The sequence below is a fragment of the Dermacentor albipictus genome, chromosome 4 (genome assembly GCF_038994185.2).
Source record: "Dermacentor albipictus isolate Rhodes 1998 colony chromosome 4, USDA_Dalb.pri_finalv2, whole genome shotgun sequence".
Taxonomy (NCBI): Eukaryota; Metazoa; Arthropoda; class Arachnida; order Ixodida; family Ixodidae; genus Dermacentor; species Dermacentor albipictus.
In genome coordinates, this window is record NC_091824.1 from 404,028 (window position 1) to 423,188 (window position 19,161).

At 45.1% G+C, this 19,161-nt stretch overlaps 2 protein-coding genes and 1 long non-coding RNA gene across 8 annotated transcripts in view; 2 read left to right on the forward strand and 1 right to left on the reverse strand.

Moving 5' to 3' along the window:
• LOC135896268 (carboxypeptidase N subunit 2-like) overlaps positions 1 to 19,161 on the reverse strand; it is a 490,754-nt gene that overhangs the window by 340,076 nt on the left and 131,517 nt on the right. The window lies entirely within an intron of this gene.
• Positions 1 to 19,161, forward strand: part of LOC135896275 (uncharacterized) — a 244,086-nt gene that overhangs the window by 163,620 nt on the left and 61,305 nt on the right. The gene's annotated exons all lie outside the window — the stretch shown is intronic.
• LOC139059567 (uncharacterized) lies at positions 14,324 to 18,483 on the forward strand. The gene is made up of 4 exons (XR_011514200.1): positions 14,324 to 14,659; positions 15,808 to 15,864; positions 16,926 to 17,116; positions 18,420 to 18,483. It is a non-coding gene; the product is annotated as an uncharacterized lncRNA (long non-coding RNA).

The window sequence follows — 19,161 nt, forward strand, 5'->3', positions numbered from 1 at the left end:
ATCCGCTGTCTGTTTTCACTGAACTTTGTGTAATCTGATGAACGACGCGAATGGTGTAGAAATTTCTGGAGGACACGCGGGCACCAGTGATTAATATGGAACATTCGATGGCTCGTGTATAAAAACCAACGCGCTTGACGGGCAGATCAGATTTTCTACGATCGCCGACATTGTTGGCCGCTATCGTTGTTCTTTGAGTGTAGCCTGCTTTTGAGGGCGCACGTTCGCCCAATAAAACACTAGTTTCGTCAATCGGAGTTTTGCTGGCTTCTTCACCGTCAGTAGTACGTGACATCTGGTGGAGGTGCTTTACGTTCATGTGCCGAACGCCTCCACAAAGCCGTGATCCAAGCCCGAAACCTGAAGACAACCACACATGCCCAAGACCAGAGAGCTAGCCGCAGACTGCAACGACTGCGGCAAGATCAACGACCTCAATGGCAGCACCAGCATCATCCATCATGTTAACCAACCCGGAGGGCCTCCTACCTTCCCTGGAGCTTCGTCGCAAGATCCAGAAACCTGGCTCTAAACATTCGAAAGGCCCTCAGCCTTCAACAACTGGACCTCTGAGAATAAGCTACGCCATGTGTACTTCTCCTTGCAAGATGCCGCGAGGACATCGTTCGAGAACCGGGAGTCCACCCTTACACCGTGGGACCTGTCCCGCAGTAACACCCTGAGAACCTTCACTAGCGCTGCCCGAAAGTAAATGGCCGAAGTTCGGCTGGAAACCCGAGGGCTACTACCCAACGAGACCATCGCCATCTTCACGAAAGAGATGACCCGTCTTTTCCGGCACGCAGGCCCGGAAATGTCCGCGAAAAAAAAAAGTGAGTTTCTTGATACGAGGTGTAAAGCAAGAACTTTTCGCGGGGTGACATGTGACACCACCTAGTGATACCGCCAATCAGTGGAGCCCTCGGCGACCATCCACCCGCCGTGGTTGCTTAGTTGCTATGGTGTTGGGCTGCTAAGCACGACGTCGAGGGATCGAATCACGGCCATGGCGGTCGCATTTCGGTGGGGCGAAATGCGAAAACACTCGTGTACTTAGATCTAAATGCATAATAAAGAACCCCAGGTGGTCTAGATTTCCGAAGCCCCCCATTACGGCATGCCTTATAATCAGATCGTGGTTTTGGCACGTAAAACCAATAATTTAATAATTTTTTTCGACGGCCGTTACCTGTCGCCGAACGCCGACTATCATCATCACCATCATCAGCCTGTTTTATGTGCACTGCAGGACAAAGGCCTCTCCCTGCGATCTCCCATTACCCCTGTCCTGTGCCTACCAATTCCAACGAGCGCCCACGAAGGTCCTAATTTCATCGCTCCACCTAGTCTTCTGGCACCCTCCAATGCATTTCCCTTCTCTTGGTACCCATTCCGTGACACTAATGGTCCAACCGTTATTTAACCGGCGCATTACATCACCTGCCCCGCTTCATTTTTTTCTCTTGAAGTCAATTAGAATATCGTCTATAACCGTTTGCTCTCTGATCCAAGCCGCTTTCTTTGTCTCTTAACGTTACGCCTAGCAATCTTCGTTCCATCGCTCTTTGCGCGGTCCTTCACTTGTTCTCATGCTTTTTTGTCAGTCACCAAGCCTCTACCCCATATGTGAACACTGGCAAACGCTGACTATACACTGGCGCAGCTCGGGGCCGCTATGCGAGCCCATATCCGGAAAACTCAAAGCAGCAACCGATGGAGGTGTGGTTGCTGTTCGTCGAACTAGCGAAGATCCTCCGCCGCTGACAAAGACGCCGTGGATCCGGTCTTGACGACATATCAACGAGACGCCACCATCCCGACGAAGTCTGGAAGCAAAGAATAAGCCGACGAAAGACGGGCTGACTACGCCACGTACTAACCATAGGTCAACGCGACGCAGCCGTGAACCGACACCAACATCTAACTGTAATGCCAGACAAAGAACCACCGACCGCAACGTGCTTCTCGACGGCCATGCAGTCACCGATATAGTGGACACAGGAGGCGATCCCCGTCATGACTGGTCCCATCACCGGCTAGTTGAAGAAAGTTAAGACTGCATGGGAAGGTCCTCAAATTCGGACCTCTGGAGGACACCTGATTACGCCGACTGCAATCTGCACGACAAGAATTACCGTTCCTGGCCGGTCTTAACCTGCCACCTTCGTTATCCTCCAGCAATGTTCACGAGACGTCATTCTCGGCATGAACTTCCTGAACCAACACGGCGCAATCATCGTCCTGAAGTCAAAGTAGATAACGCTGTCGGAAGATCAAGCGATACCGCCGGATAGCTCTCGTAGTCACCGGGGCTTGAACGTGCTCGAAGATTAAATGAGAATCCCGCCTCGCTACGGCAGAGTGTTATTTCCGTCGGCACCGGAACACGTATCCAGCTTTTCTGGACATGAGCGTTTACTTCGCGTGAGTGCCACCACGTGGCGTACTAACCTTAAACTTTTGAAACTTCCCGCGGTGACGCGTGATGACGTCAACCAAACAAAATAATAAAAAATATAAACTATCCCTGCGCATGGAACTTCGCCACAATGCTTGTCCCGCCGGTGTTATCAGTGTTCTTGATCAAGCGTATTCGCTCGTCGCCTAGAAATTACTCGTCATCCTAAGAGCGTTTAGTCGCGACGAGCAATGGTTGATTCTGGGCTTTTGATGCGGTTCTTTTTTTTCCTTTTTTTCTTTCTTTTTTCTTTTTTTTCGTTTTACTATTTATTTATTTATTTTATTTATTAGATACGTGCATCGCCCATGCGGGCATTACAGCAGGGGGGATTACATAAAAAAGGAAGGAACAAGTAATCACATACATAAAGCGTGATAAAACGCATCATTGTTTTCAATATTAACAATGTCAGGCGAAACAGCATTCCATTCTCTGATAGTCCGAACAAAAAAAGAATACCTAAAGACGTCACCCTTGAAAGGATACTCGCAGACTTTCAGCGCATGGTCGCGTCTCAACGACGTATAAGTAGGCGACTTAATATATCTTTCTCTCTGAATCCCTGTTTTTTGAATAATAAACAGCGTGGAAAAATTTCAGCCTCAGGTTTTTTCGCCGGTCTTTTAATGCCTGCCACGATAATTTAATTTTACTTTCTGTCATACTTAATTTTCTACTATAGTCATTAAGAACAAACCTAGCTGCTCTGTTCTGCACTCTTTCAAGCTGTTCTGTGAGATCAGCCGTGTACGGATCCCAACAAATACAACCGTAATCAAGTAAACTACGGACATAAGTGAAATACAATTGCTCTTTTAATTTATTCGGTATTTGACTGAAGTTACGGCGGAGGAAACCCAATGAACGTATTGCCTTATTTTTAATATGTGTAATGTGTCTGTTCCATCTTAAGTCCGACGTCATTAAAATTCCTAAATATTTGTATTCGTCAAGTTTCTTTAATGCCATATTACTCAAGGTATAAGTGCATGGCTCAAATGCGCGCTTCCTTGAAAAGGTGACGTGAACACATTTTTCAACATTTAGTGACATTTCCCACGTATTGCACCACGTTCCTATAAGGTCTAAGTCAGTCTGTAATAATGAAATGTCATTTGCGTCATCTCTGACTCTATAAATGACACAGTCATCCGCAAACATTCTAAATGAAGACGTAAGATCACTTTCAATATCATTAATAAAGAGTAGAAATAAAAGGGGACCTAAAACTGATCCCTGAGGAACACCTGAGGTAACTGGAACATATGCAGAAGAAAAACCGTTGAGCACCACTGACTGCTCTCTTGCACGAAGATATTCGGCAATCCAAGCTATGACACTATTGTCCAATTTGTAGGCCTTAAGTTTTGAGATGAGAAGATCATGTGCAACGACATCAAAGGCTTTTTTGAAATCTAGAAATATGCAGTCTATTATTTTGGTTTTGTCTATTGTCGAGGCCAGATCATGAAAGAATTCTACTAACTGTGTAGAGCATGAAAAACTTTGTCGAAAACCATGTTGACTAGAGCTTAGAATATTGTGCTTAACTAAGTGCGACATGACCGAAGTATAAATTATGTGTTCCATTAACTTGCATGGGATACTTGTTAAAGATATCGGTCTGTAGTTTTCAACGGCACTTCTCGATCCGCCTTTGTGAATGGGTACAACCCGTGCCAGCTTCCAATCACACGGTAAACAAGACTCAGATAAACACTTTGTAAATAACCGAGAAAAGTAAAAACACAATATTCCAGAACAGTTTTTAAGAATCGCTGCCGGAATATCATCAGGGCCACAAGCGGTCGTCGGCTTCATCTCCTGTAGTAATTTACGTAAACCTTCTACACCAAATATAACCTCAGGCATTTGTTTAATGTCCATTTGGCAGATCACATTAACACTACGAGAACGCCTTGGTCTAAACGCTGACAAGAAAAAATCACTAAAAAGTTTCACTTTGTCTTCATCAGCGTCAATTATGGTTTCAGAGCTCTTTAAAGGGGGGATAGAATTGTTTTCTTTACCGTTGCACTTAACAAATCTCCAGAACTCTCTGGAATCTTTGAGCAACTTCACACCAAGGTTTTCGAAATACGTATGCTTGGCCTGCTCCGCGAGATTCTGAAAGCTTTTTTTCAAACATTTCAGTTCTAACCAAGTATTCGGGGACTTCGCTCTCCGAAACTTGAGATAAGCTCTCCTAATTTTTTGTATTAGTGTGCGCAGCTGGTGAATAAACCAAGGCTTATCCTTTGACCGTTTAGATGAGATAACATGAGTAGGAACAAATGTATTGCGCAATTCAAACAGCTTGTCTTTAAACAGCTTCCATAACTCTTCAATGCTCAATTCATCAACTAATGCATCAAAGGTAGGAAAATATGACTCAAACGCCGAAATTATAGCCGCGAAATCAGCCCTCTTATACACGTAAATCTTTCTGGGTTCCTTCTTCGGTACGGACACATATTGACCGTTTATATCAGCAGTAAAAACACAATGGTCACTTAAGCCGGGAAGTACATTCACATTTGTTAAAATGTTCGGGACATTACATAAGAGCAAATCAAGTACGTGACCTCTGCTGTCGCTCCGTGACGCATCACGAATGTACTGTTGAAATGAAAAATCACAGACGAGATCAAAAAAAGCACAGTACACATGGCCAGTGACCGACGCTACCGGGTCATCGCACGACCAGTCTATACCCGGAAGATTAAAATCTCCCCCTAGTATTATGATATCGTTCTCAAGCCTATCAAGGAAAGCAGATAGCTGAAGAAACTGGTCGTATGATGTTCCGGGAGGAAGGTAATATGATCCAATAACTAGACTTTTCCCATTAGATAGCCTCACTTTGCAAAAAACAGACTCAAGATCGGCTGTAGAACCTTCCAGTGGAACACACGATAAGCTTGAGCGAACTAGAATAAATACCCCTCCCCCTCTTGCTCCTCGATCGCGTCTGAAACAATGATAGCCATCTGGAAAAACTTCAGAATTTAAGACACTCGAGTCCAACCATGACTCAGTGCCAATAACTATTGATGGCTCAAGTGATCTAAGAAGGATGTGGAAAGAATCGACTTTATTTCTTATGCTCCTGCAGTTTATCACCAAAACGCTGAGCATTTCCTTTATGTTAGTCACTGGTGATGGTCACATCTGCTTCACTTTGTTGGTCACGCTATCAATCTGATAGCGGTTGTTGCCCATGTACAAGGTATCAAACTTCAGTACTGCTTTTATACCGTCTTGCCGATTCTGTTTCGCGAAATTCCATAAAAGGCTTTTTTTATCCCTCACCATGCGTGAAAAATCTTCGGAAATGCTGTAGTTCGTGCCCTTTAACTTGCGTGCATTTTTTAACACTTGTTGGCGTTCTTTGAAAGAGGAAAACTTCACTATAATTGGGCGGGCTTTATCTGCTCGATAGGTTCCTATCCTGTGAGCGCGCTCAATTCCAACATCATGAAGTTCCAGCTTAGTGCGGCACAGGTTTGAGACAAGTTCGCTTGATTTAGTTGCGTTTTCGCCAGTATCACTATCTTGAAAACCATAAAAAAGTAGATTATCCCGCCTTTGACGATTCTCGATATCGTCAATTTTTGAACAAAAAGTCGACAATGTTGCCTGATTCTGACGCTGCTGTGCCTCAACGTTAGCCAGTGAAGAACGAATATCATCCACTCCTGTGATTGTTTCTTCTAATGACACAATACGTGCCTTTAGTTCTTCTATTTCAGCAGAGAACTTGTTCTCCATTGCTGACAGCTTTTTCAATATTGTGTTTTGGCCTTCAAGTATTCGTTCAAACTGTGCAGTATTGGGCCCTGGGTTCGGCTCTATATCGCCTCCACACAGCAGCAAAATCAGTAAATAGAAAGCGGAACGCCTCCAAACAACAAACTGACGTCGTACGAGCACCCTGCGCGACTTCGAAGAAACACACTGCTTTGAACACAAGAAAAACAGAGTTTGGGGTGGAACCGCCAAAGCAATGCAGACATTAATCGAAGAATAGTGCTTGTGACTAACCTTCGAAAGCAGTAAACAATACATAAGGGTTGATGCCATGTCGCCGGTTCCACGCCCCGTCGTCGTAGTGCCGCTTCGAGGCTTTTGTAGCTGAAGGATACCGCCAGCGTTTCCCAGGGCACACAGTTGCCATTCGTGAAGTGGGAAGAAGTCAGATTCAGCGAGCGCCGGGCACGTCTGTTGGTCCCAGAGCCACGCAAACGGTAGACCATCGCAGTTCACTTCCAGTTGGGCGTCGCCGCCTACATACGGTGATGTCGAAGTGCAGCGCGACACAAAAACGTCCATGAGGCCAATCTGCGAAAGCAGTAAACAATACATAAGGGTTGCTGCCATGTCGCCGGTTCCACGCCCCGTCGTCGTAGTGCCGCTTCGAGGCTTTTGTAGCTGAAGGATACCGCCAGCGTTTCCCAGGGCACACAGTTGCCATTCGTGAAGTGGGAAGAAGTCAGATTCAGCGAGCGCCGGGCACGTCTGTTGGTCCCAGAGCCACGCAAACGGTAGACCATCGCAGTTCACTTCCAGTTGGGCGTCGCCGCCTACATACGGTGATGTCGAAGTGCAGCGCGACACAAAAACGTCCATGAGGCCAATCTGCGAAAGCAGTAAACAATACATAAGGGTTGCTGCCATGTCGCCGGTTCCACGCCCCGTCGTCGTAGTGCCGCTTCGAGGCTTTTGTAGCTGAAGGATACCGCCAGCGTTTCCCAGGGCACACAGTTGCCATTCGTGAAGTGGGAAGAACTCAGATTCAGCTAGCGCCGGGCACGTCTGTTGGTCCCAGAGCCACGCAAACGGTAGTCCATCGCAGTTCACTTCCAGTTGGGCGTCGCCGCCTACGTACGGGGATGTCGAAGTGCAGCGCGACACAAAAACGTCCATGAGGCCAATCTGCGAAAGCAGTAAACAATACATAAGGGTTGATGCCATGTCGCCGGGTCCACGCCCCGTCGTCGTAGTGCCGCTTCGAGGCTTTTGTAGCTGAAGGATACCGCCAGCGTTTCCCAGGGCACACAGTTGCCATTCGTGAAGTGGGAAGAACTCAGATTCAGCTAGCGCCGGGCACGTCTGTTGGTCCCAGAGCCACGCAAACGGTAGTCCATCGCAGTTCACTTCCAGTTGGGCGTCGCCGCCTACATACGGTGATGTCGAAGTGCAGCGCGACACAAAAACGTCCATGGGGCCAATCTGCGAAAGCAGTAAACAATACATAAGGGTTGTACATACGTACATACCGATTAGGCTAGCTTCTTTACGGAGTAAAGAAGTTAGCCTAATCGTCAGAAGTACTTCGGGGCAGCCTTTCTGCAGTCCGCACACATTGTTAACGTCCGAACATCGCACAGCGTCTACTACAGACGCCGTCATGGACGGATTTTGATTTCGCACTATCGAATTCGTTAAGGTGCCCTCAATTATTTCGCTAGCGACTCGGCAATGCGCACTCATGGGCTACCGCCGCAGCTGCAAATCTAGATGTGCTTAAGCATTAAGACATATACATGGATAAGTTGTTTTTTCACCTTAACACAAAAGTCACGATACAAGAGTTGAGCTAACTGTCCTTGTGTCGTCGCAGGTTGTGAGACCGGGTTAGTTGGTATTCCATGCTAAAGTGACTAGCGCAAGAGTGGACACGGGGCACTAGAGGCGACAAGGATAAGCGCAAATATCTTACTGGGTGCTTGTCCTTGTAGCGTCTTTAGTGTTCCCTGTCCACTCTTGCACTAGTCACTTCCGTTTGTGTCGTCGTCCGTTAGCATGCTATAGGCAAAGCTGTTCGCAGTATTACGCCTCCATTTACTGGCCACCAGGCCAGATACACCATTGGGTACGACATATACAGTACTTGCAGTTAGTTTCCAAAGTAGTATCCTATGGCGGTTGTCCACGTGCGTGAAGCAAGAACGATATTTAATATTATTGTGCAGTAATATATGCGGGATTTGTGTGTTCTCCACATTCTCTATCATGTTGCCGTTCCGCCTTTATTATATAGCTGCAATGTAGACTAGCATCTATCGAACGCCATAAAGGCTATCCACATACTCAAAGACCTCACGCACAACTCCTGACGCTTAATTGTATTCAAGAGTTGTGCGACTGCCCAGGACATCCTTAACGAATGTTACATAACACATCATGAGGTTTTACTTGCCAAAACCACGATTTCATTATGAGGCACGCCGTAGTGGAGGATTCGAGAATAATTTAGACCACTTGGGATTTTTTAACGTGTGCCTAACCCTAAGTACGCGGGTTTTCGCATTTCACACCCGTTGAAATACCGCTGCCGTGGTTGGGATTCGATCTCGAGACCTCGCGATTAGCAGCCGAACCCAATAAAGCTAAGCAACTACGGAGGGGAAGGAATGTTGGCAGTAGGAGGAAGGTGACAGCCGGAAGGTGAGACAATTTGTTCCAATGCTCATTGCGCGAAAATCGGTACCATCTGTCGAAGAATGACACCGTAGAATGCACTGTATTCAATGAGTGAAAAAATTATGAGAATCCTATGTATGTGCGAATCGATGTAAGCAAAGCTTTCTGCGTTTCTTGTCATTGTCATGCGTAATCTCCACAGAATAGACAGGCACTCTCTAATGAAATGCTGTCAATGTTTGCCTGATTACGCCTGCCATTGTGATGCAAATAAACGGGCGCCTTCAACTCTTTTTCTCAGAAATAAACGCTGAATGAAATGCTGACGTGATCCTAAACAAGATCAACAAGCGCCGTAGTGCTCGATCTTACGACGCCCATATTCGTAAGCTTATATTCGGGATTTTTTTTTTACGGGGGGGGGGGGGGGGGGCGTTGTGCTCTTGTACCCTAGAAATGTCCCTCGGACGTCTCTGATGTGCACGTTTTTATTCTCAAGTACGCAGTGAAAACTCTCATCGCTGCAAGTTCATGATGTATTGGTGGCAGGCCACCATGGCGTGTCACGCAAGTATGACTACGCTGATTCGTTTGGGTTGACATATAATATTTTGTGCGTCATACTTCGCCATTTCATTTTGAAAACTACGCCAGAGCTTGAACAGGGCGGCCAACTCACTACGTCCCTTTTCTCTGTTTAATTCCGCAAAATGTGTGTCTATCGCTGTGGTTACCAAATACGCCCAGCGGTATGCTATACGACACAAGCCTTTCTGGTGGCTGAGCAACCGAAGTCGCAGGCTTTATTCAACATGGCGTCGACGTCGTTGAATATGGCTATCCTCAATTGCTCTTCGCGAACTTCGCTCACCGCCTTCTCTCCAGTGTCATCTCTTACGCTACTCGCTCCTGCTAGACACAACACAAACACGCAACGACCTTAATGAAGTATCAATTACGCGCTAGTTGACACACTGTCGACGTAAATTTCCGCTGAGCACCGGGATTGGAGCGTTGTCCTGTATATGGTGACATTATCCGTCTACAGCCTCGCTCAACAACACCGCTCGTTACTCATCACGTTTTTTTTTTGTCGGCAAGAGTATAGTGTATTTCCTCTGAATGTGCTTTCGGCTTTAGGCGTGACCTTGCACGCCCGCTTATTCTGTTACGTTGATGGCGGCCGTTGTCGTCAGGATGCCACCTCATTCTGAGCTTTGCAGTCACCAGAGAGCACAGAAAGCTGTCTTCACAAACAAACCACCGAGATTCGAGCCCATCTCCCAAATGCTCCATCTTGCATTTGGGAAATAGGCACGCTAACCATTACGCTACCACCTACCTCCACCAATTTCTGTTTATCTATCTGCCTGGAGCAATTGCCGGACTTGTTCGCCAGGCTAAACCCGCCTGCTGTTACAATTCACCTCCACCACCATCCCACTTCACGTTTTTGCCGCAGACGCAGGCAGAATGGATGCAAAAACGAAAAAAAAGTAAAGATTTCTTGAGCGGCCAGCTGGCACATGACCTTAACTTCGGCAGGTTATTCTCATTGGAGCACATGTAGGCTTGCGGCTGTGTGCAGATTGTGGGTCGCCTTAGCTTTATTGTAACAGTGTCCTTGTGTATGGTGTCCCTCCCACATGTACTCAGTGTTTACTCTCTCCCTTCCGCTTTCTATTCGCCTTTCCCCCACCCCCAGTGTAGGGTAGCAAACCGGATGCTGTTCTGGTTGACCTCCCTGCTTTTCCTACCCTTGTTTTCTCTCTCTTCTCTCTTCTCTCTCTTGCTTTCACCGACTCTTTTCAGCTAGAACTCAAATGCCGGACAAAAATGATACCTACCGTTGAATATTTTTTTCTTGTTTTCTTGGTTTCAACCAAAAACGCTGATTTACAAAAATAGTGATCTTTTTAAGAAATGGCATAAGGATACTACATTTCGAGGTCATGTCGTTGTGTCAATACGGGCCGGCACCACGTATCGACGAAAGGGCATCACAGTGCCGATGCACGCGGCAGGTTACTGAATGAAGAAAACAGGAAGCGACTGTTTTGCAGTCCTCGCAACATAGTATAACATATACGAAAGGCACGGACAAGAAGAGAAGAAAGAGAGGACGAATAAAACGAGGAGTTAGAGAGGCCGGGCTGTGCTACGATCACGCTACCATCATCGTCCAATTCTCCTGTAAATAAAACAATTTCTTCGCAACTCCTCGTAACAATATTGTACACAGAACACAAGGCGCCCACCACCATGACATTTTATTTTTGACAACTGCGACACAAAATGGCGGACTGATATACTTCCTAAAGGGGTTTAATTTTATTTTTTCATCGCAGAACCGCAAGCACAGGTTGCGTCGCGCGTATACCGCAGCCACGTACTGTGGCCGCACTCCTTTTCCTCTAACAATGTGGCCCCCGGCGGCTTTACGCGCTGCCGTAGGTGGCGGATTGGACTGTCACTCCAGAAGCTTAAATGCACAACCTCTTTGCATAGAAACGACGGCATGCTTGTTAACATATTGTTGGCTTGGATATGTTTGGCACGAGGCCCAAGACCCTGTCTTCTAACACATTCTTATGTTTGCGTTCGCGTCTCTGTCTTGAAGGGACTATAATAATAATAATAATAATGCCTTTATTTTCCATCTCAAGGATGTGGGAGGGGGAGAGAAAAAGCTACATATCCAGCTTGACGGGCTCTCGCCTCCCCGATACAATACATGATGTTTAGAAAAAAAAAGGCAAACAGTACAAGCATATCAGTACAGACAAAAAGGAATATTACAAATGACAATTTTTACAAAAATGTACAATTCCAAAAAACAAAGTGATGTGTATAATATGTCGTACATTTCAGACAGAAAGTGCCGCCCTTTCACTTATAAGTGAAACAAAATGACGCAAATCTTTTGACCGGGTGCGTTGGAGATTTAAATTGTAATGTTGGCACAGGTTTAAGAGATGTGGAAGAGTGTATCTGAGCATATGTTGTCCGTAACCTGTTCTGAATGAATGTATGTGCCAAATATCGGTGTTTCTGGTTGCGTAGGGCGTATGTAAGGCGAAAAACGCGGTTCTAGTATAGTATTCGCGCAGTATAGTAGTAGCGTAGTAAGAGTCACGAGAATGGCATCCGTAACCGCAAGCGCCACGTTATGGTCGTAACTTGTCGGGACAGCGTAGTTGTAATCCACAGAACCTGCCAGTAAGGAATACGTGGCTAGGCATGGCTGATGAATAAGTAATTGCGAAGATTGGTTTTCAGTAAAGGTTTGTTACCAAGAACGGTGGGAGCTTATACTGCCGCAAAGGACGGATGCTGCACTCTAAGAAAAAAGAGAGTAAAAAGTGAGTCACGGCAACTTGACTCGCTTTTTTCTTCCGAAGACCCACTTTTACGCGAGTAGAGTCAGAAAACAAGAGTCAACATTTGCGCGTGGTTCGTTTGACTCTCAATAGCACGCGAAGAGTCGTCGTGGAAGATCGCTATTCCTCTGGTATTTGAGATGAGTCTGGCGAGAGAAAGATTTTAATGCAGGAGAAGAAATACAAAATAAACTCTTCTGTTTTAGGCAGGCCCTCGGGTTCCTGTCCTGGTTGTAATGCGGTGTATCATTCTTTCATCCTTGTCATGTTCTGCAATTACTTCGAACTCTATATATTGATTTTCCTTGACCATGTTTGTTGATACCTCGCACGCTTAAGCGATAGCTGGTTTCCTATGCTAAGGAAGACCTGGATTTGCCACACTGGATTCTGACCATAAGTAGATCTAAAAAAAAGTATTGGCTACTAAAGAGAGCACAGCACGAGATAAGTTCAGTAGGCGCCCTCAACAGTGTCGATTGAAAGTGTAATTCCGCGACTTAAAATTTAATTTTGAAGATTTAAGTTCAAAAATCAAGATCTTGTTATGAGGCGCACGGTAATGGAAAGCTGCAGATTTATTTTCAGCAGCTCGGGTTATTTAACGTGTACGGAATCCACGGTATACGCGCATTTTCGCATTCTGACCCCGTTGGAATGTGACGGCCGCGGTTGTGGTTGGACCCGTCACCTCGAGCTCAGCAGCGGAACACCAAAGCCACTGGGCTACCGCAGTGCGTTGCGATCCGCGACCAGAAACAAATATTAGTGTACGCAACACTGCTTTGGAACCCCCTAGAAATATAAAAGCAATAACACAGCAGTTTCACCCCAATGCTGCATGAACCACTGCACGAACTATTGCACGAACCAAGGTTCGTAGTTTCATCGGCTGAATAAACTGCAGTAAACATTCGCTTACTCCTGAAATTAGCAAGCACTGGGTCACGCGCGCACGTGCAAACATCAACAGATCTCACTCAATGACGGCGAACACTCGCTGTCACAGCGTTGGTGAGATGAAGGGCGCGAGCAGAGCGGACCGAACGCTTCTGCTGCCTCTTCCTTCAACGCGTCTCCGAAAATTTGCGCTATCTGAGCACGCCCTTACCTCCCCCCCCCCGCCCCCCCACTCCCAGCTTTGCATCCATCGGAAATTATCTCCAAAACAGAGCGAGGGTGGCGCAAGACCGGGCTAGAGCAATGGCTAGAGGAGAAGCGCGCTAAACTAGCGCCTCCCTCTCCCGGCTTGCGCGCGTTTTATCACGTGACCTCCTTAGATACTTGACTTGGGGCGCCCATCCAGCCCGGCTCAGCCTCGAACACTTCCTTTAACGCGCACAGTCAACGGCGCGGGATGGGATCTTATCGCACTTAACTTTATACGTAAGCTCGCGGTAAAACCGACAGATATATTTCGACGGTTGTGCCCATATAACTGCTATCGCAAAATTCGCAATAAACAGAAAATTTTACTGAGGACCAACAACGCTGCTTCTCCACGTCGTGATACAGCGGTGAACGATATTTCGGGAAAATGTGTTGCTAAATCTCCGTCAAACACTACGCTCGCATTTGGTGACAGCGGAACGCAGTCGCAAGAAATTGTGGAGAAAATACCGGAGTTCTGGCAGATTCAGGTGCACTAGATTATTCAGTAACGTCGGCGGCTTTGTAGTTATACCTTACATCAGAGCAAACTGCACTCGACAGAGATCAAGGGCAGCCGCACCGTTATAGCTAAGCAAATTAAGAAACGCCGCGTCTTCCCACTTCGAGCACGCTCCGACAGCCCAACGATAGATATTTCAAACGTAACCGCACTCGGACGAGCAAATTTTGCTTCTGCGAAGTGAACGTAGCGGGTATTTCAAGACGCGTGTTAAATTCACGGCTGTTTCATTCGTGAGCATTACTTACGTGACGTAAAATTATCAGTGAGCAAAACAGTTTTTGTTTCAACGCAAGGAAAAAAAACCGAAACTAGTTGTGCGGATTCAAATGATCCAAAGCCGAAGCCGTCAGTAGTGTGACGCCATTTTTCAATTGTGTTGCATCTCGCGCGAGTACGTTGTCGTCGAGTGGTGGTTCTTTATTCTATGGAGTGGTTCTGAAAGCGCTGCGTTAGGGGCGACTGCAACCAGGCGTTGCGGCAAGTTACGGTGGGAACTTCTGTCCGTGCTGTGTGATTGCGACGAGGACGACTGCCGCCAGCAGCGGCGTGTCGCCGATTTCGTCTTTGCCGACATCGAGCAAGTGCAGCGCCGGAAGTGTTGCGTTTTGCACTGCATTTTCCTTGTGATATGGGAGATCGCAACGCAGAGACGACCAGATGCACACGAAAGACTACCAGCGGAGAGTGACCTGTGCCCTATTTCTCTTAACCTCTCAGGTAAGCATATCAGCTTTTGTTCCGAGTTTACAAACGGCGCGTAATCGGCCCTTCCGGCACGGCTAAATTTTGCGCCACGTTTCTCTTGGCAGTTCACAGACGTTTCTTAGGCATGCGTGGGCGTATGTATGCGAAAATACTACTGGCAGACGGAAGCCTCAGGAGAGCATCTGAAATTATAGCAAAGCTGTACTGCCATAGATAAACACCTTTCTTAACGACTCCAATGACGAGTGGCTGCGTAACTTGAAGTGTAGTGTGACCAGTGTGACTTTCGCTGGCGAAGACAGGTGGTCGAAAAAACAGTTGTCTATTCTGAAGATTTACTAGCGCTTTAGGTATATTACCGCGAATAATAAAAACGCTACCACGCTGTATGGCTGTGTCAGGCGATGTGGCAGCACAGATATTTTCGTAGCAGTAAGGCGGCTGCATGCACGAGCGAACAGACACAACCCTTTAAAAGCGCTGAAAAAGAACAAATTAAATGTGCATTTGGCGTCAAGTCGGAAAAACATTGGCTTACAGTATAAGCCGATGTATAATGCTATTATTTTTTGTCATCTTTATTTTCACGGTTGTAAATATTTAAAAGCATGAATTTGCTGCAACCTTTATATAGTAAATCCTACTAGGCGCACAAAACCTGGCTGTGTTGTGTAGAGAATTTGTGCTATTCCTACTGGATTTTCTATTTTTTTATGAAAAAGAGGGTCTTTTTATTTGTAGTCTTATGTTAGTGCAGATATTTGGCAAGCAGAAATGAGTTGATTGCAAAGTTGTATCTCCCGGTGAGCTGCACATGAACCCAAGTTTATCATGTCTTGGCTATTGTAAGGTGCATATAACAATTTTAAGTATATACAGCCGTAGTTGGCTTTGTCACTGTAGCGTATTTTGTAAGAGTAGAATGCTATGATTATATTACTGTTTTCATGCAGAAATACCTTTTTTTCTTGTACCAAGAAACGCTCACATCATTGAATGAAATGAGGTGTGGTGTATTTTTCTACTAATTTAATAAAGGAAATTTCGTCTGCGGTGTATCAGAGATTAGTTTACTTTCTTTTACTAAACAATGCATTATCTCCTCTGCTACTGCTGTTGTTCTGTGTATCTTTGTAATTTTGAAATGTACTTTATTTTAGGTATTCAAGAAATGGCAACATCCAGAAGAAGACGCCATCTTATCCAGCACGTTATGGGTGAGACAGATCGTAGCAGGCACTTTTGCATATCTCATTAGCATATGATGCTATTTGTTTTAATTTTTGTGTCCACTTTCCTGGCCTTTTTCATTTCAGCATTATTGTGCAAAGGGTAATACTTTTACATCTAGATAGAGTAATCGTCCAAAAGAGAGAAACATGGCTGTAGGAGACGACACTCATAAGCCTCCTTTGTCCATATCTCTATGTTGCGCAGTTACTCTGTCATTATCTACCAACAAGCACAAATTCTTCATCAGCTACATCTACTAATTCTCCATTATTACAATTTAATTGATACAACATTGAAAGTACAGAGGTTCACAGGAAGACAGAGACTTGAAATGATAAGAGCCGTAGAACAAGGAGCATCGCTGGAGCCAATGTTTCGACAAAGAGAAGGAGATAAGTTTTCTTGCCAAACATTGGCTCCAGTAAAATTTCTTGTTCTATCACTATTTACGATTAAAAGACAGCATTAGTGCTCTAGTTGAAGTATTATGCATTATGGAATAAAAATTTGCTGGGTTAAATGTCAGGAATGTGAAATTTCTTGCGTATTTTAATGCTACAGCGAAAGCCAGAAAAACAAGATGTAGAGAACCACATTGTTATTTGTCACTACCCAGTTTGGCCAGCTTCATTCAGAGCTTGCACTTTGTTGCATTAATGACCACTGGAATTCATTAATTGAATTGCTTCGTGATTTACTTATATTCAGAGATATTGAACTTGTTTTAATGCAGCTTAACATAGTGCATGTAAAAAATATACAATGACATTTTAAGAGGCTGGCAGTTGACTAGCAAATCACTTGATGGTATGTGCTCAGGTTACCATTGAGCTTCCACGCACAAATCGGATGCACATTTTTTTTTTCATTGCTTGGATTTTCATAAACATAAGTACCATTTCTTCTTTGTCGATGTTCTAGTTGTGTTGTAGGACCTAACTGTTTACATTTATTTGTATTGGTATCCATGTTACACAGACAGCTGAATTTTTCTTGTAAACTGTGACATGGTAGGACTAAGAGCGTTTGTGCAAATTTGCTGCAGGTACACTCTGGTGGCTCCCGCCCCTGCATCCTACGACCACCGTGTCCTCACTATGTTCACTAGGGAGTTCGAAGCCTTTGGCGGCTCCTGCCACTGCGTCCTGCCACCACCGTGTCCTGGCTACGTCCACTAGGGAGTTGGCAGCCTTCGTGATGATGCCAAGCAGGCTGGAAGCTGACAGAACGATCGAGGTAAATACATGTAATTAAGTGGCAAATTTTTGAGTGAAGTGGCTTGTAGCCACTCAGCAATAAAAGAATTAACTTAGAAGCAGTTTAGACTCCCTGCTATCGGTGCAGGAATGCTCAAGTCCATCCATTTTGCCTTAGCCGCCAAGAGGCTATGTGGATTAGACGAAATGCGATGCAAATATTGAAACTAGTAGGAGACCACTTGTACAATTTTTTTTTCTTGCTTGACACAAAACTGCTTTGGTAAAGCTTTAGCAATTTAAAAACAATGCACTGCTTTCATACATGTTATTGGGCATAAATTTACTAGGACTGCCTCAATAGTAAGTATGCCGATAAACTTACACCAAAACTGACTTTTTTTGCTAGTTCATCCTCATCTCTGTGCACTGCTGCATAATTTATCTTCCTGAAACCAGTTTTTGCGTGCAGCACAAGTCCTAAATATGTGGATTAAATAAATTTGCAGCTTTTGCTGTAAGCGAGTTCTATGAAAATAAAGTTAATAGGCCATTTTGTCCATTTTTAATGACCCGTAATAAACTGAGCAGTGGCTAATAAGCAGTTCAATTTTTGGTGTAAGGCCTCTCTTTATTGTCCTGAAAAATTTGGCCCCCTTAATGAAGGAACAAATTTTTTGGCTATGCCTTTTATGATGCATAGTTTGGTGCGTTACACAAGTATTTCTTGAAATTAACATTTGTCCTATATTGAAGGGCCTCCAGTTTTTCGAAAAGAAATTTCAAGTGGTCGTGTGCCAGGTCGGGACAGCTCGCATGAAATAGCCTACTTACAGAAATAGGGGGGGGGGGGCATACCCGCCGTGGTTGCTCAGTGGCTATGGTGTTGGGCTGCTGAGCACGAGGTCGCAGGATTGAACCCCGGCCACGGCGACCGCATTTCGAGGGGGGGGCGAAATGCGAAAACACCCGTGTACTTAGATTAAGGTGCACATTAAAGAACCTCAGGGGGTCGAACTTTCCGGTGTCCTCCACTACGGCGTGCCTCATAATCAGAAAGTGGTTTTGGCACGTAAAACCCCATTATTTGAATTTTTTTAGGGAGGGCCCAATACACTTGACTTTATGTTAAGATACTATTATTGGTCTACAAAAGACGGAATGAAAGATACTGTCCTATAAGCAGCTCTTCACATTCATTTATACTTTTGCACATCTGTATACCTCAAGTCTGGTGACTTGTGTCTGTTTTCATTATCTGCTTTGTGCCGATGGTAAACTTCAGGTTTGCCCTATGATGGAGAATATTTTGTTGCTTATAGATATGGATCTGTGTTTTTCAGGTTGCCTCGAAATTTTGCCCAAGCCGTGCCACACACTTGGGCCAGGCCTCTTGCAAACGACGTATAACCAGGCTCAACGCAGGATGTCGAGTGAGTCTGGAGATCGAGGCAACCTGCTGTGCAACCAGCGTGCAACCTTTGGTGACCCTCAATATGTTCCACCTATTTCGCAGCTGCACTCAGCTTCCACCTATCCAAACCGCATCGCCAGCTGTGGTCACTCATCGAACCCTGGATGAATGTTGGGGTGGAGTGATTTGAAGAGACATTTTTTTGTCTCTTCAAATCCTTAGCAAATACTTGTGTTATTATAATTAATATGTGTCTTTAGTGCCTAGTTTTTAATGGTTCCTTTCTATTAGAATTCTCGCCATCGATTCCTGCAATTATAATGTATGTCTGTCTTTATGCACAGTTTTTCATAGTTCTTTTGTACTTGTCTATGTAATTGATAGGTTCATACTTCTTGTTATACAGAAGGCTTAAATGCAAACTTACGGCATTTTTTTCTTCCTTTTGATAATCTACAGCACTGCAAAGTGTTCAAGAAATGTAACCCAACGTGGGCTCTGGTGCAGGAAAAATTTAAGAGCAATATAGAGTACTTATTTCAAGCACCCATTATTTTTGGAAAAGTAAAGAATATAGGAGCACAAAAAAGAAAATATTAAACTAGAGAAACATGAGTTCCCCTCATAAGTCTGATAATAATATGACTTCCCTTCACTGCAAAGACACCAGT